This window comes from Tenrec ecaudatus, chromosome 1, assembly GCF_050624435.1.
Source record: "Tenrec ecaudatus isolate mTenEca1 chromosome 1, mTenEca1.hap1, whole genome shotgun sequence".
In the NCBI taxonomy this organism is placed as follows: Eukaryota; Metazoa; Chordata; class Mammalia; order Afrosoricida; family Tenrecidae; genus Tenrec; species Tenrec ecaudatus.
Window position 1 is genome coordinate 153,619,830 of NC_134530.1, and position 16,399 is coordinate 153,636,228.

A 16,399-nucleotide genomic window follows, 5' to 3' on the forward strand; every position below is an offset into this window, starting at 1 on the left:
GGTGCTCCATTACAACTCATCAGGCCAGCCTTTCTAAGCCCTCATCTCTCTGCCCTCATGCTGACTCAGCCTCACCCCTTCCATGACCCCTCTGCTGAATTTAACTCTTCTGATCCCCTCGATGACTTAAAAATGTCTTTCACTGTGTCAACTCTTTCGGCCTCTTCAACTTTGCTGCTTACACATTTCAGATGGAGGATGAGGGTTCCCTGGAGTTCAGTAGATGGGGGGGGGTCTTTCCATATGACTTCCTGGTGGCATTTATTTAGGGTTTTCCCCTTCAACCTTGACTGCCAGCTCACCCCATCAATGGCATGTCTTCATCTTGGCATCGTCAGTGTGTGTATCAGCCTCCTTAGATGACTTGTTGACCATCTTCAGTTAACTAGTCAACTACCTCCTCACTTTTGCTACACGTTGGCTCTAGAGCTGGTCATGAATAGTAGCGACTTTTGACTCCCTTTATGAAGATGGGGAGCAACCAAGGAGCAGTGTGATCTCATGTCTGATCGAGTGACAAGGTCCTTTCCCTCATTTATCCCACAGACCATTTGATGTGTTCATTGGCTCTAGCTCGGTGAAGCTCTTGGCCAGGCTAGATCAAGCTTGCCTGCCACTTACCCACATCTTTCCTGCCTTCAAAGGCTTTCGAAAACATGTTCATGCCTCTTCTGTACATTAAAACCTGCTTGAGACCACCCTGTGCAGGAGTATATGTCAGACTAGACACGATGTCCATAGTTGTTCACAGCTATCCCTAGTCTACCTTCTCAGCCTCCGAACGATTTCCACCAAGCTATTTGGACTTCTAGAGCCCACGATCATGTTCATACATTCCTACCACACAGCATCTACATACCTGGCTAAAAGGTCAACGTTTTCATCCTCTGTCTTCCCAGGCCCCTGCCACCTCCCTTTTCCTGTTCTGTGCCCAGACTGGCATGCATCAGCACTGCTCCAGCCTTTCTGGTTCAGTTGTGAACACGTATGTGTGCACACAGGTTTTTCCTCTGCCCGCCTCCCACAGCACTGGCCAAAAGTTGGTGTTGCAAGTGTTGACGCCATGTTTTCTGTCCCTGGAAGACTTGGACTCAGTTCATCAACAACTCAGGGCTGCATTCTGGATATTTACCTAGAGATGTTGTAAAGGGATGTTGTAATGCCTCCCTCGGGTGCCTGGAAATCATGTTCTTCTGAGGCATGGTCCAGATCAATTGCCCCGCAGAACAAATTATGTGGGAAGCAGCACTCAATTGCCTGGGATGAGAAGTTGTGCTATAGACACTGGCCCATCACAAGCTCTCAATCTTCTGAAGCAAGATTGATAGCAAGATTGCAAAAAACCTCCCGAACTCACCAACACCTTTGCCCTCCTGATGTGTAAGACTTCCCATAGACCTGCCTAGTGTTGAGTTCACAGCATGAGAGCAATGGTCAAGTTGCCACCCAGTGTTTCCAAAATCCCAAAAGTCCATTTGAAAACTACAGGAGACCTATGCACGGTGCATTCTTGGTTGTAATTTGGGATTGACACCTGCTAGAGCAGGCTGAGTGCTTTTAAGGAAACGGGTTTGTCAGGCCCCCTCTGGGAAGAAACAATGGCACTTCAGTCGGATGCTACCTCTCGGCTGCCTCCCCCTGTGCACGCTTCCTCTTGGGAGGCTTCTGGCCTGCACACCTTATGGCAGATGGTGTGGAAAGTGGATCAAGAGTAGAGCCCAGACTGGGCTGGAGCAAGCTGGGAAACGGTGGTGCGCTCCTTATCTGCGGCCCCCATATGCCGAGGGGTCATTGGTCAGTCCAGATGACTTCCCCTGCCCCAGGGGGCAGCAGCAGAGCCAGGACTAAAGTATTTCCTGGTGCTTCTAGGACCCAATGTTACCTAGAAATGATGCATGGCGGCAGAGGAATTACAGGTGTGTCTTTTAGTCTCTTGACTGCCTTCTGCCACCCCCTACCCCCCTGCCTACGTAGGCAGCAAAAATCCTGGCTGGGCCATGTCTAGAGGCTGGGTTTCATACAGCATGTCTTTCCTTACCGGTTCAGAGTAATCCGCACCAAGTGCACCTGTTCTGGCCTCGACTAGACCGAGGGACCCTTCAAGTTCAGGCAGATCGCTATGCAGATGCCATTTACTGCAGTTTGTTTCAAAAGATACTAGGGGAAGATAGGAAATGCAAGAGTCTCCTGCTTTCTCTCGCCTCTCTGGGAAAAGAAGTAGCTGAGGGATGTGGAGGTGGGGTAGGGTGTGTGTGTAAAGAGAGAGGGGAGGGGGGAGGGAAGGAGAGGCAGGCAGCCTGACAGCGATTTTAACCTGACTCTTCTCTTAAATTTCCACCCTTTCCTCCAGCAGGGCGAGTGTATCAGCCTTTGCTCCAGGAGTCTGTTGGAAACACACGCAGGAGAAAGTGGGTTGGCAGTTTCTGAGCATACCTTCTGTTCTGTTCACTTGTGGTTGGCACGTAGGAAGGAGCGCTCCTGTGTTACAGGACGGGAGCCGAGGGCTCAGCACTGCTGAGCTGCCCAAAGTTGCAAGGCTTGGTGTAAGACCAGGAGGCAGAGCCTGTGTACAAAGTACCCAAAGGTCTAACTCCAAGGCCCTATCCTTTCCTCCCAAGAGTCATCCTGAAGGTGCTCTGTAGAGCAGCAAGCACCAGGCACATGGTAATGGCTGTGCCTGCTCCCTTGAGTGGGCCTGCGAGGTGTTGAGTTGCCTGGTAATGGATCCCTTGCATTGCTCCAGGAAAGGAATTTGTGGCGAAGGCCAGCAGCTTTTCTCAGACAACCTTCCCTTTGTGAATCAGGTGTGGGGGGACCGCCTGTGAGCTGGCAGGCATGCCTGGGGACGCCGCATCAAGTGCCAGGCCCTGTGCTTTGTTGCTTGTGCCAGTCTCGCTGCAAACCACAAGGTCAGCAGTTCAAACCTACCCACCACTCCTCTGGAGAACGATGAGGCTGTTTATTCCCATACAGATGTGTCATATGGCAGTGGGGTTTTGTTTTCCTTTTAATGGGAAGCATCAGCGTTTAATCTTGTAACAACTCTGTGATAGGATGTTTACATTTACAATCAAAGAAATCAAACGTGACACCTCTGATAAGTGGCAGAGTCAAGTCCTGGCTTTTGGGGTGTCAAGCTTGTAATTGCTCTATTGTGGGCCACAAATGGCCTGTGGCAGAGACACCCTTACCCACTGCTGTGGATTCCAGCTCACAGAGACCCAAACAGACTGCCCCACCCACCCCCCTCACCCCCCCGCGGGGCTGCTGGTGGGAACCGCCAGCCTCTGGCTTAGTGACCAAGTGCCTAACCACTGCGCCACCAGGCCTCAGAGAGCCAATACCCTGCCTTTCCCCTGCCAGGCGCCTTTGAAGAGGAAGGAGCATGCCTCCCAAGCCTGTTGTTAGTAAACAGAGTGCTTGTTAAACAGATTAACTGAAAACATAAATCAAGCCCGTTGATTAAGTAGGATGCCTATAATTGGATTGTGTCTGGCAAGAAGTTTTACATCGTAATTGACACTGAAACAGCATCCTTCCTTTCTCTTAAACAAGAGGCCACTTATTCAGCGCCTGCAGGCTGGCAGGAGGGTGAGGTCTGGAGGGGCATTTGTGCACCAGTCAGGAAACCAGCTCGCCCACAGCTATGGAACAATGAAACCGAGAAGGGAGGGGACGCAGAAAACTAATAGCAAAACCTGAAGCAGTTCCTGGAGTCAAACACCTGCAGATCTTCGTGCACTAAATATAGTGGAAGTTGGGCCATCTTATCCTTAAGTAAACACTACCGCTAGGCAGCCTTTTATGAAAAGGATCTTTACATTGGCTCGCCACCCTGGGAGGCTGGGAGGAGCAGCCTTTGGGCAGCTCTGAATGGCCTGCTGGCAGCCTCTTGCTCCCCAATCATGCCCTGCTCTCTCAGGGTCCTGTTCAAAACGCCCCTCTGTGGTTTGTGCCTGATTGTCCTTAAATGCTCCCCACCCAACACCACCCCACCCCTCTCACCTTCAGCAGGAGGGATCCATTTCCTTGGCCTTCCCATGATTTGAAAGAGCATGGGGGGGGGTGGGGGGCTCCCCTACCGCCCACCCCCAGCCCCCAGCTCCAGCAGCAGAGCCAGCTTCTCAGCAGGCATATTTTCCACCCTGCTCTAGGTATTGCTGAAAAGAAAATGACTGCCGAATGGAACACAGCCCCAATTTCAGGGAATGTGAGACTGGAGGTTTGTGGCTGCAGGGCTCCACAGAGGTACCCTGGATGCTGCTAACACCCTCTTGTCTGGGTGCCCCTTCTGCAACAGGCCCCGAGGGGGAGAGCTCGCTTCAGAGACGCTCGGGAACGCAGGGTGCAGGCACAGCACGTTCCCTCTGACTCCCTGAGGGACCTCGGGACCCACTCGAGCCCAGCTCTGTCTCCTCACTATCGTGCACCATGAAGGCTTTGAGGGCTGGCCACGTACCTGTGTGAAACAAGGTGTTCTACACAAGACCCAAGCCCATAGCAGGTGCTCACCAATGGGATCTCTTGCTGGTTGTCCTCAGCCTTGCAGGAGTTCACAGTCTGCTAGTGAAAAGGACTCTTCCAAAGTTGTATTGAAAACACGCAGTGTATAGGCATTCGGAGTAGGGCCCAGTTCCTACACTGGGTTGCTAACTGGAAGGCTGGAGGTTGGAGCCCACCCAGTAGAATCTCGGAAGAAAGGCCTGGGCTTCCGAGAGATCAGTCACTGAAAGCCCCGTGGAGCAGGGTTGTGCTCTGACACATGGGTCCCTGTGTGCCAGCATCCGTGGAGACAGATTTGCCATCTAATGTCTGCGTGCTGCAGATTCTTCAGCTGGGTTGGCCATGGGGGATACTAGCCATCCTCAACCAAACCACGCTCACAGCCACCAAGCCCACTCCGACTCAGCGACCCTCTAGGACAGAGCAGAACTGCCCCCTGGGTTTCTGAGACTGTCACTCTTTACCGGAGTAGAAAAGCTTGTTTTTCTCCAGAGCAGCAGCCGGGGTTTTTGAACTGCTGACCTTGCAGTTAGTAGCCCAACGTGTAAGCACGAGGCCATGCTGACGCATCTAAATACCCTCCACTCAACAGAAGAGAAACCAAAGCTCAGAGAGGTTTAGCAGCTTGCCATCGCCCACGCAGCTGCTGAGTGGTAGATCAGCCTGGGCTGCACAGTTGTACCTTGGAGCCAGGGTGGTGTGGTTCATGCCCAGATGGCATGAATTGTGCCCCAATGCTGGCTTGGGAGTCCAGGGCAGTGTCCAGTGCTCGGCCCTGGCAGACAGCCCTATTGCCCATTGGCCTCTGGGTTGCAATATCATCATAATTCCCCCTAGACAGCCAATTAGCCTGATGCCCGCAGGAGGTGTTGCCAACTCAAGCAGTTCTCCAGAACTCGGGCCTGGCTACCCTGACCCCTGGGCTGGGGGTAAGCCGAGAATGACAGGTCAGGGTGACTGCCACGCATGGCTCCTGATGACAAAGTCATTTCGTTCTTTCACTGCACAGCTTCCATGTAGCAGGAATTAGGATCTACAGGCTGCAGCAGCCTCTTGCTCCAGTGTGGCTGGCTGCTTTTGCTAGGCGGTGCATATTTTTAACAGTGGTCATGGCCAACAAGGGAGAAGTTGGCAATCAAGGAGCTGTTTCCTCCCCGCAAAGCTGCTGTTCCCGAGGTCCCCACAGCCGAAGCCCTGAGCCAGCCCCTCCAGCCCCTACCAGAGTCTGTTCCTCTGGACCCAGGACTAATGATTGCTCTCTCTCTTTCCCTCTCCCTCCTCAACCCATGGGAAGCGCAGGTAGGGAGCCAAGTTGCTGTGACCCAGTTGTGTGAAACCACCGTGGGCCAGCTCCTGACTCAACCAGGTGGGAAGGCGATAAAGAACTTAACGGGGGTGTTGTTTCGTTGTGAGAGTTTTCCTACATCAGGGACAATTTTATTTTCTACATAGATTGTGTGTCTCCCACAGCTCTCTTCTCTCTGCCATCTCAGCGTGGAAGCAGCCCCGAGCTCACAGCCACCCTATCAGTTCCGGCTCACAGACACCCTAGAGGGGTTCCCAGGCTGGACAGCTCTAGGGGACCAGACAGCCTCCTTTCTCTCCTATGGAGAGGCTGGCGGGTTTGAATCACTCACCTTGTGGCTAGCCGCCCCAATGCCTCTGCTACTGTGCCACCAGGGGTCCTTTGGAAGCAGCCACAGACAGCACACAAACGAATGGGTAGAATTGTATGTTTGGAGGCTGGCATAAGACTTTCATTTGATTTTCATGTGCCATGAAGATTATCCTTATTTGTTTTTTTTTTTATCCAACTGCTTGACATATGCGATCTTTTCTTAGCATCTGCGGCCTGCTGGCTGTCATAGACCAGTCTCTGTTCTAAGAGAGGGGCTGCTTCAGAGCAAAACATGCCTCCCTCTTCTCTTCACCCTCCTCCACTCCTATGGAGCATAATGCACCTCAACAAGGTGGGGATGCTGTTACTTGTGTATTACCTGCCTCCTTGCTGTCCCCACCTTCTCAGGGTCCTGCTGTGGGGCCCATTGCCCCATCTGCATGAGTTGCTCCCAGCCTGCCTCTGATCTTGGGCCGAAGGTCCGAGCCATGGGAGCTTCACTACCCTGTGGGCCCAGATGGTACTCCTGACCCCCCTTCCACTATCCCTGTCACCCCGCTAGAGAAGCCTCTCTCCCAGGACTAGGATCACAGAGCCTTCCTCTTTGTTCCCAGAGGGTGGACACTCTCCTTGGTTCCCCCTGTTGTTAGCTGCTGTTGAATCTGCCCCCGGCTCCTGCCCCCATGGGCCCTGCGATCGGATGTTGTGGTGCAACCCAAACTCACTGCTGTCAACTTGCCCCTACAGGACAGAGCAGAACTTCTCTTTAGAGCTCCAAAGTTTGCATCTTTGCAGCAGACTACCTCATCTTTTTCCTGCAGAGCAGCGGGGGCTTTCAACTTGCCGACCTTTCAGCAACTTGCCTGATGCTGAACCCTCTGCGATACCAGCTTGAGTAGTTGTGATCCACAGGGTTTGAGTTGGATGCTTTTCAGAAGCGATCACCAGACTGTTCTTCCTAGTCTGCCTTAGCGTGGAAGCACCGCTGACGCCTGCTTGGTATCATAGTCACATTTAAGCTTCCACTGATAGGGGGGGCCATGCAGAAGGTACCTAGGCCAGGAATTGAACCCTGGTCTCCCACACGGAAGGCCAGCATTCTACCACTGAACCACGGCTGCCTCCTCGGTTTTTCACAGAGTTCCGCAATATGACACCCCCTGCTAAGCAGACGCTTTCTGCTCCTTACAACTCTTTTCAAAGAACTTGGCACGATTTCCTTGGTACTTGTGAGGTGTACCCCCTTAGTGTTGAGTCAAAATAAACCCCTCCTTCCCACTTAGGATCCCCCAGGATCCTAAGGCAAGACCTAGCACTTTGAACTGACCTACCTTAGATAAGTTTTCTTGTCAAGCATTGGCTCGCCAAGGAGTAAGCTAGCCCTCTGTGCGAGCATCCTTCCTGGTGGCTGATTCTCAGACTCCAGAGATCCGTGCTGGGGCACAGGGACCTGTGTGAAAGCAGGCTGCCAAAGAAAACTGGCCGTCCACATAGAACGCTCAAGAAGGATGGCGGTTCCGGCGTGAAATCCCAGGTGGTTTTCCCATGAGCCTACGGAGGCGAGGGATGGGGGTGGTGCTCGAAGGAAATCAGGGTGACTGTGCAGACTGCACAGGTGTTCAAGGGACAGATGAAGGAGAGACCCCAGGACGGGAGGTTCGACGCTGCCAAGAACAAAGGCAAGAAGACTCACGCCATGAAGGAAGGTGTCTGAAAATGATTCCGTTTCCAGAGAGAGAGTGAAGAGAACCAGGCGATGGGGGCAAGTTCCAGTGCATGTCTCTCCTTGGCGTCTATCTTTCCTGGTCAGTGAGGGTGAGGTGTGGTGTGGTGAGTGCCGTGGAGGTGGGCAGGCTAAGCACAGCCATTTCCTAACTCCGTGACCTCTGGTAAGTTACTGCATATTTCTGTTTCATTGACCGTAAACATCGATATCCAAAATTGCTATGGTTGGCATAAGGACCAGAGGAGACAACAACATTAATAAAGACTAAGTAGATGGCCAAGTAAATGACAGTACAAAGCGGCTTTGAAGAGTTCATGGAGAAATGGAATTGGCTTTCTCCATGAACCTTTTGAAGGCCCCTCGTGTGTGTGAATTGGTGGTGGTGGTGGTGTAGGTGCCATCGAGCGACCCTATGGACCCCAGATGGAAACAGTACCTGGTCCTGTGCCATCCTCGCTGCCCTGGTTATGTTTGAGCCCATTGTTACAGCCACTCGTCCACGCGTCTCCTTGCCCGTCTTCCTCTTTTGCACCGACTTTCCGCTTTACCACGCCTGCTGTCCTTTTCTAAGGATTGATCTCTCCTGATAGCGTGTCCAAAGCGTGTGAGACAATGTCTCCTATCCGTGCTTCTAAGAAGCACTCTGGCTGTACTTCTCCCCAGACAGTATCTGTCCTCTCTCCTGGCAGTCCACGGCACTTTCCATCTTCACTGCCAGCAGCATAGTTCAAATGCATCAAGTCTTCTTCAGCCTGCCTTATTCGATGTCCTAATTGCATATGCAGATTCATGTGGGTCTCTCTCTCTCTCTCTCTCTCTCTGAAGAGAGATAGATTCTTTAGCAAAGTGCTGGTCTTCATTTTTGTGTTCTGGGCCAGCTGATTAAAATCACCTTAGGTTCTAGTTCTAACTTCGGGCTCCCAGGATCCCATACCAATACTCTGATTCAGTAGGTCTGGGATATTGCTTTTCCTGGATGGCATACACGGACTGTCTTCCTGTGGGCTAATGACAAAAAGGCTGGTGATTTAAACGCACCAAGAGGTGCCTCGGAAGAAAGGTCTGGTGATCTGTTTCAGATGGGCCACAGCCATCAGAATACCCTACTTGGCGATTCTGCTCTGCATCACGTGGGGCAGCTTCTTTAGAGTCACCTGGGTGACAGCTGGTTTGGTTTTTCTGTAGTTCCCCTGGGGGCTAGGACGGTTAGGTAGCTATATTTAGAACCAGGGGGGTTGTCTCTCCCATGCCTGCAGAGACACCCCCCCCCCCATAGAGGAGGTTGGAAAGAAATCAGGCAACCATTGAACACTTGTGAAGACCCCAAACTGAGCATGCACAGACACAAGCCCCTCAGCCCAGGTTAAACCAACACCTTGGACACACCCACCTTAGGTACAGCACACAAGTGGGCCTAACTCAGCCAATGGGGTCAACCAGTACCACCTGCTACGCCTCCCCCGACAGATGTTTGAAATATGCTGGCTGTGGGAAGGCCTTGCTCTCTTTTACCATGCTCCTGGTCCATGGCAGGGGGAGGGGGAGGGTCTCCCTCCACCGTGGGTGCACACATGGGCCCACTTTGAGCCTACTCGGGGCCACAGCCTCTTGGCCCACATGCTTCTGGCCTCCAGGATCCCCCAAGATCCACACGCACCGGTGCTCTTTTCCACGTGGTTGTCCTTGCCCAGTTGGGAACCCCAGCACAACTTCCATGTGACTTTGCATGCTTTTCAGACACACTGTAGCCTTTTGAGGCTGTGAAACCTGAAACTTGTCTTGTGCTTCATAAAAACCCACTTGGATCACAGAACATGCTTCGGCATGAATTCTTTCAGCAAAGAACTGAGGCATAACCCCCTTCCGAAACCCAACAGGACCAGTTGATCCTCAGAGGCTGGATCTTGGGAAGCGTAGTCAGAGAGGTTAAGAAGCGACACCTGACAGGAGCAGAGACAACTCTTAACCTGTTGCCAAACCTTTTGCCATCAAGTTGATTCCAACTCACCATGTCCCTATAGGACAGAGCCGGGCGGCCCCAGCGGGGTTCTAAGACTGGGTCTATGGGAGCACATCACCAGGTCTTTCCTCCCTTGGGCTATTGAGGGGATTCAGAACCATCACCTTATGGTTACTTGCCGAGCGCTTAAGTGCTGTGACACCCTCAGGAGCTAAAAAACAGGCAGCCAGTCAGAAGATAACATCCCAGGGGACAGAAAACACTGCTCACTGTTTGCAGGAAGAAGGGAGGATGACTAGCGACTACAGCTCAGTCAGCTTCGTCTCACATTTAGAATTGGTTTGAATCTTTAAAGGGCTGGCCGTGGGCTTATTGAAAGACCATTTTTCTCTTTCCTTACACTAGGATTAGGAAGACAGGGTTTTTTTGACTGATAATTTCATTTTAACTTATTTTTTATGTAAAGCAACCCCTTTGGTACAGGTCAGAGATGGTTCAAATGGTGGAGCTTTTGCTGGTCTTTCAGTTCCTTTACTTACTGTAGCTGCAGAGAGGATGGTGTGGCTCCGCACCGCACCAGCTCCTGTTCGCACCCAGAAACAACGGGGCCAGATCCCTACAGCGCATCTCTTCATTTTGGTTTTGCCACAGAAGGAGCAAGTGTACTTGGCACAGCGGCCGATTTTAATTTCCTTCACCATTTTCTGGGGGGTGCTGCAATGGGTCCCCTGTTACCCACAAGTCCGGCTTTCTTGTTGTGTTTGGCCATCGTGCTGCTGGATGACAGTTGTGAAGACATTGCATGTTTACTTCAGGTTTGGGGAAAGCAAAGCCCCAGACCATGGTGCCATTACTCCTCGGGAGGAAGTGTGGACCGAAGGGTCATAAAACCCTTATTATCTGCGGTGTGGAGACAGACTCTGCCATGTCCTAAAACGGAGTTTAAGGATTGATGTCTCCCAAGAGGCTCTCCCATCTCATAGTCAAATCTACACTTAAAAAGATTTGCCTCTGGAAAGAGAAACTTCCAGTTGGAAGGGTGACTAAACAGCTGGTCCCTGACATGCTAGAGTCTTTATTTGAGTGGCTGTATCCCCCACTGCCATCCCCCACCCCCTCCCCAAACAAAAACCAAAAAACCAGCAACCCAGTTGCTGTCCTACCAACTCCGACGCATAAGGAGCCCCTGCGTGCCTGCACTGTGCTCTGGAGGGGTTTCAATGGCTCCTTTTTCAGAGGTAGTATTTCGAGGCCTTTCTTCTGAAGCAATTCTGAGTGGGCTTGAACCTCCATCCTTCCCCTGAGCCCCCAAGTATGCTTGAGTGTGCCACCCAGAGACGCCCCTGCTCCCTGGGAAGGGGCTTTTCCTCGACAGGTCTGCCCACCAGCATGGGCACCATCTCCTCCATTAGACCCTGAGGCCAGGTACGAAAACCTGGATTCCTTTAAGAAAGACACCTTCCTAAATGTCAAAGGTGAACAGAGGAACAGAAAAACAGGAAGGATAAGAAATACAAACACCAGGTGACTGACAGAACACTTTTAGGCCCCAGGGCATGCTGCCCTGGCTAGGAACTCTGTGCTCCAGCCCCGAGGGCCTCCTCCCTCTCTTAACCTTCCCTGGTGGGACCCACAATGCTAGTGAGCATCCACCACCCCAAGACCAGATCCTTTCCTGGTTCAAACCACGACGCTCAGGGACAGCGTCTCTGATGCTTATTCTCCAAGAATTTCCCTTTTTCTTCCCAAGAGAGATGGCTGTTCAGATGAGCCACATCTTGACTCTTGTTGCTTCTTTCACACTACTCAGCCATCACACTCATCGAGTCAGGGACAGGTTAGGCACAGTGACAGATGGATCCCTCCCTCCCAGGTCCCTGTGGTTGGTGAGTGTCATCAAGTTGATTGTCAATTCCTATGCAACCCCACGACAGAATAAGATGGCCTTGGGTTTCCCAGGCTGTGTAGTTTACACAGAAGAAGAACACCAGGTCTGTCTCCCGCAGAGCCTGTGAGTGAGTTCTAATGGCCAATCTGTAGATGAGCAACTGAGCACTTAACAGTTGCACCACCACCACTCCTTTGAACTTCCTACCTCTGTTCTTTTGAGGGTGAAGCCCTTCGCTAGTCAGTTCCCCTATTCTCCATAGACATGTCTTCAGTAGTTTTTATTGCCCATAGGTCAAGGCTCTTGATCCTCCAACAACTTAAACCCAAACCCACTGGCACCTAGGTGATTCTGACTCATTTGGGCCCAATACCATTGGCCTCAAATCACCTTCTAAGTCCACATCCCATTTCTCCCATGACCTCAGCTTCCAGGGTGGTGAGCAGGGGAAATGGAGTAATGGAGCACTTATTTTATCTGGAAAAGCAGTAGCCAGTTTTCTACTGGTCTCATTTCACTCAAGGTAGGAACCGGTGTGGTGGAAAATTGACTTTGGGGGCAAGAGATCACGTCTTATTCTGCTGTTTGCAGCCAGGTAGCCTCAAAGGCACTAGTCTGGCTGAACCTCAGTTTCCTCATCTGTAAAATGCATAAGTTGGATTAGCTCTTCTGTAGAGACCTTACCTACAGCTCCAGCTGAGCCTAACACTACAACTACTTTTGTGATTCAGGACCTTCGAAGGGCCCCGTTGCCTTGGGGACACCAGGAGTGATTGTAGGGCCCTTTCTGATGAAGAGCACAAGGGTATAACTGAGCCTTTGGCTGAGCTCAGTCTTCTTGAAAGGAAGACCTGGGTCCACTCCATTCAGTAAGCACATGAAAAAGACTTACCACAGGCCAGGCCCCGTGCTAGGCTCTGGCGGTTCGAGGCTGACGACCAGCAGTCCCTGCTGATACGTTACGTAGTTCATGGACTCCTGGCAAATGTGATAAAACTGCACACGTGTCCAGCTGTGGGTCAATACTGAACTGGAGGAACACAATGCCAAGCACTTTTCGGAACTGGAGAGATGGAGAAACGCCTTTGTAGGTTGGAGCTGGGCCTGGAAGAACAAGTTCAAGTGGGTGCATGCACCCTGGGAGATGAGGCGGCCATGGGGAGCCACTGAAGCTTTAGAGTAGGAGAGTGACACAATCCGATTCGGGTTTTAGAGAGAGCATGGAGGTAAGTGAGGTGCACGACACAGCAGAGGTAAGAGTGGGGACAGGAAAACCAGAGCGGAGCACACAACCGTGAAAGAGAACGAAGACCCGGACTCGGGAACGGAGGATTCCAGAACACGGAATCATTCTGGGCATCAGCACATATAATTTTAGGAACTACATCCCATGATGTGTTTGTAAAAAAGCAACCTCAGCAGCTACTATTGTTTCCACCCCCACTTTTCTTTTTGAGTCGCTGCTCTAATTCTCACTGTACTTTTGGCAGCTCAACGTTTTATAGGTGAACAGCTTATTGACTGAAATTTCAATAATCACCTCTACCCTTAATTTGGGTTTTCCATCACCTTTAATGCCCTCCTTCCCTTCCTTCCAACCCCTGGTAGTCATTCAATAAACGGTCTCTGTGCATTTGTTTCCTTTTGGTTTTTTGCTTTTGTTTTCTTAAAAACAACGGAAGTTGTACAATGTTTGTCCTTTTGTGATGGTTTAATCTCACACCACATAATGCCTTCAAGCTCCATCCTTAAGGTAGTGTGTATTTTCATTTATTCTATTGATGTATGTTTTTCTGTGTATATATTAAAAATAAAAAACTAAAATTAAATGTTTATAGGGTACAATTTTTTTCCCTGTAGACCCAGTAGAATGTGGCTTCCCCATTTACTTTAATTCGTCATTGCATCTTATTTCCCAGCATCATTTTCTCGATTCTCCCCAGTCAGCGATTTTTTTTACCTTACTGAACCCGCCCCTCAAAGCACCCTAGACCCATACCCTCCTTCTCAAGCACAATTGGCCATGTGGTGAAAGGTGGAAGAAGTGTCTAATTGCCTGTTGCTTAAGGGTGACTTTTGAGATCATGAGGAGGGACTATCTTTCATTATGAGACATTTCGCACCCCGGTCCTTGGGAAACTGGGTCGCGTTCTCTGGTCTTTGTGATAACCCAAAGCTTCCTCTGTGATTCCAAATCCCCCTGCCCCTGTGGGAGAGGGCAGGGCTTGGTTGGTTGCTGTTTGTGCCTCCACACATTAAGTCTTGTCTCCCAGGTAGCAACTGTATGCAGGAACCTTCCTAGTCTCTGTCCTCTGGGAATCCAGTTCTCAACGACATGCCACCTATTGTCTTTCTCCCCATCTCAACTCAAGTCAGGGTACATTGAACAGATAGCGTGCCCACCCTGTCAGCTTATATACATGGCTAAAATAAGTCACCCTCTGCTTTTCCACGCACCCCACTCTTTTAGAATGGGTCCTTCCAATTTCTAGGCCTTTCTGAGATTCTGAGGCTCATGTTGGCTGGCTTCCTGTTTGTTGTCCTTTCTGCCTTTGCTCTCAGCTCTCTCAAGTCTGCTAAGTGTGCTCCGACTCACCCAACTGCTCTCTAACTTCCAAAATTGTGCAGTTGGCTTTCACCAGCGGCCACTTCTCTCTGATTCTCATGTGACATAGGGTTTAAAAAAAAAACACAAACTTTTGATTATTTTTCTGTCATTTCTACTGGGATTAAGGTGAAGAGAGAGAGTGCTCTCCCAGTGATTATTCTCTTGACCTTATTTATTATGATTATTTTGGTGGCATCCCCACAAAATCTTTTGAAGAGATTTAAATAATAAGGAAGAGTATTCACTTATCTATGTAATTGTCATTTGCAGCTCTTCATTCCTTTGTGTAGAAAACATTTTCCATCTGGTGTCATTTTTCTCTTGCCTGAAGAACTTCCTTTCAGCACTTCTTGAGTGAAGATTTTCGGGTTATAAATTCCTTTAGCATTGGTGTGTGTTGGTTTTCTTTGTGAAAACTATTTTCAATGGGTATAGAACTATAGGTTGACAGTTTTCCCCATTTTCTATGCTTTTTGGATGCTGCTCTTTATCTTCTAGTTTGCAGTAGTTCCCATTAAAACTGGAATGTCAAAAAAAATAAAAAAATAAATGGAATGCCACTGTTGTTTTCGTTCCTCTACACAAGCGGTTCTTTCTGTCATTAATATTGAGAGCTTCATTACTGTTTGTTGGTGTACTTTTCTTCATGTTGCCTGCGGTTGAGATTCTTAGAGCTCCTTAGAGCAGGACAGTTATTGTCCCTTGTTTTTTCAGACACTTTTTACTACCCCTCTATCTTCTCCTTCAGGTTTTCCAATCTAAGGGCACATATATTTGGTCGTTGAAAGTTGTCTCACTGCTCCTTAATGCTCTGTTCATTTTTTTTCAATATTTTTCCTGTGTTTCACTCTGACTAGTTTATTACTAGGTGTTATTGAATTTCACCAATACTTTTTGCAACCCCTAATATGCCATTTATCCCATCTGAGGTATTTTTCATTTCATGCCTTGTATTTGTTATTTCTAGAAGTTCAATTCAGATCTTTTTATATCTTCTAGTTCTCTACTTCTACCACACCAGCAGCATGAAGCTAACCAAGCGTGTAAGAATTACCCGATCTCCTCCCTCTACCACTTGTCTGTCAGTTTGTTCTGCTGTGGCGGCTTGTGTATTACTGTGATGTTAGAAGCTGTGTCGCTAGTATTTCTAATCCCAGCAGGGTCACTCAGAATGAGCAAGTTTCATCAAAGCCTCCAGACTCAGAACAGGCTACAAAGAAGGGCTAGGCTGTCCACTTCTGAGGAATTAGTCATTGAAAACCATATGGATGGTGCGGAAACATTGTCAGTTACTGGAAACGTAAAGAACAGCAGCAGAATGCTGCCAGCGCCAGAAGATGGACCCCTCCGGTCGGAAGACCCTCGCAATATGACTGAGGAAGAGCTGCTGTAATGACAGAGATGGAGTCAAACCTTCGGGACCTTTATTTGCTGATGCAGCACTCTCAGACTAAACAGCTACAGATATCTATTAATCATTGGAATTTGGAATGTCCAAAGTCATCAAAAATGACACGAATGCATAGATTGATATCTTAGGCATTTGTGAACTGAAATGGACTGTCATTAGAATGTTTAATCAGATAGGCATATGATTTATTATGCCAGGAATGACAAATTCAAGGGGAATGGCATCACCTTCATTGTAAAAAAAAAAACCCAAAATATTTCAAGATCTGTCTTGAAGCACAATGCTGTCTGAGAAAGGAAAATATCTATCTACAGGCAAGGAAATCCAGTCAATACAGCTATTATTCAGATTTAGGCAAGAACCACTGAAGTTAGTGATGAAGAAATTGAGCAATTTTACCAGTGTCTTCTGCCTGGAATGGATCAAATATGTAATCAATATGCATTGATAGTTATTGATGACTGTAATGCAAAAGTTGAAAGCAGAGGATGGGGCAATAGTTCAAAAATATGACCTTGGTGATAGAAATGAAACACGATAGAATTTTGTAAGACCAACAACACAAAAGACAAGTATCCATGTGAACTTCTCCAGATGGAATACACAGAAATCAAATTGACTACATCTATGGGAAGAAACTATGGAGCAGCTCAATATCAGCAGTGAAAATGAACCCAAGGGCTGA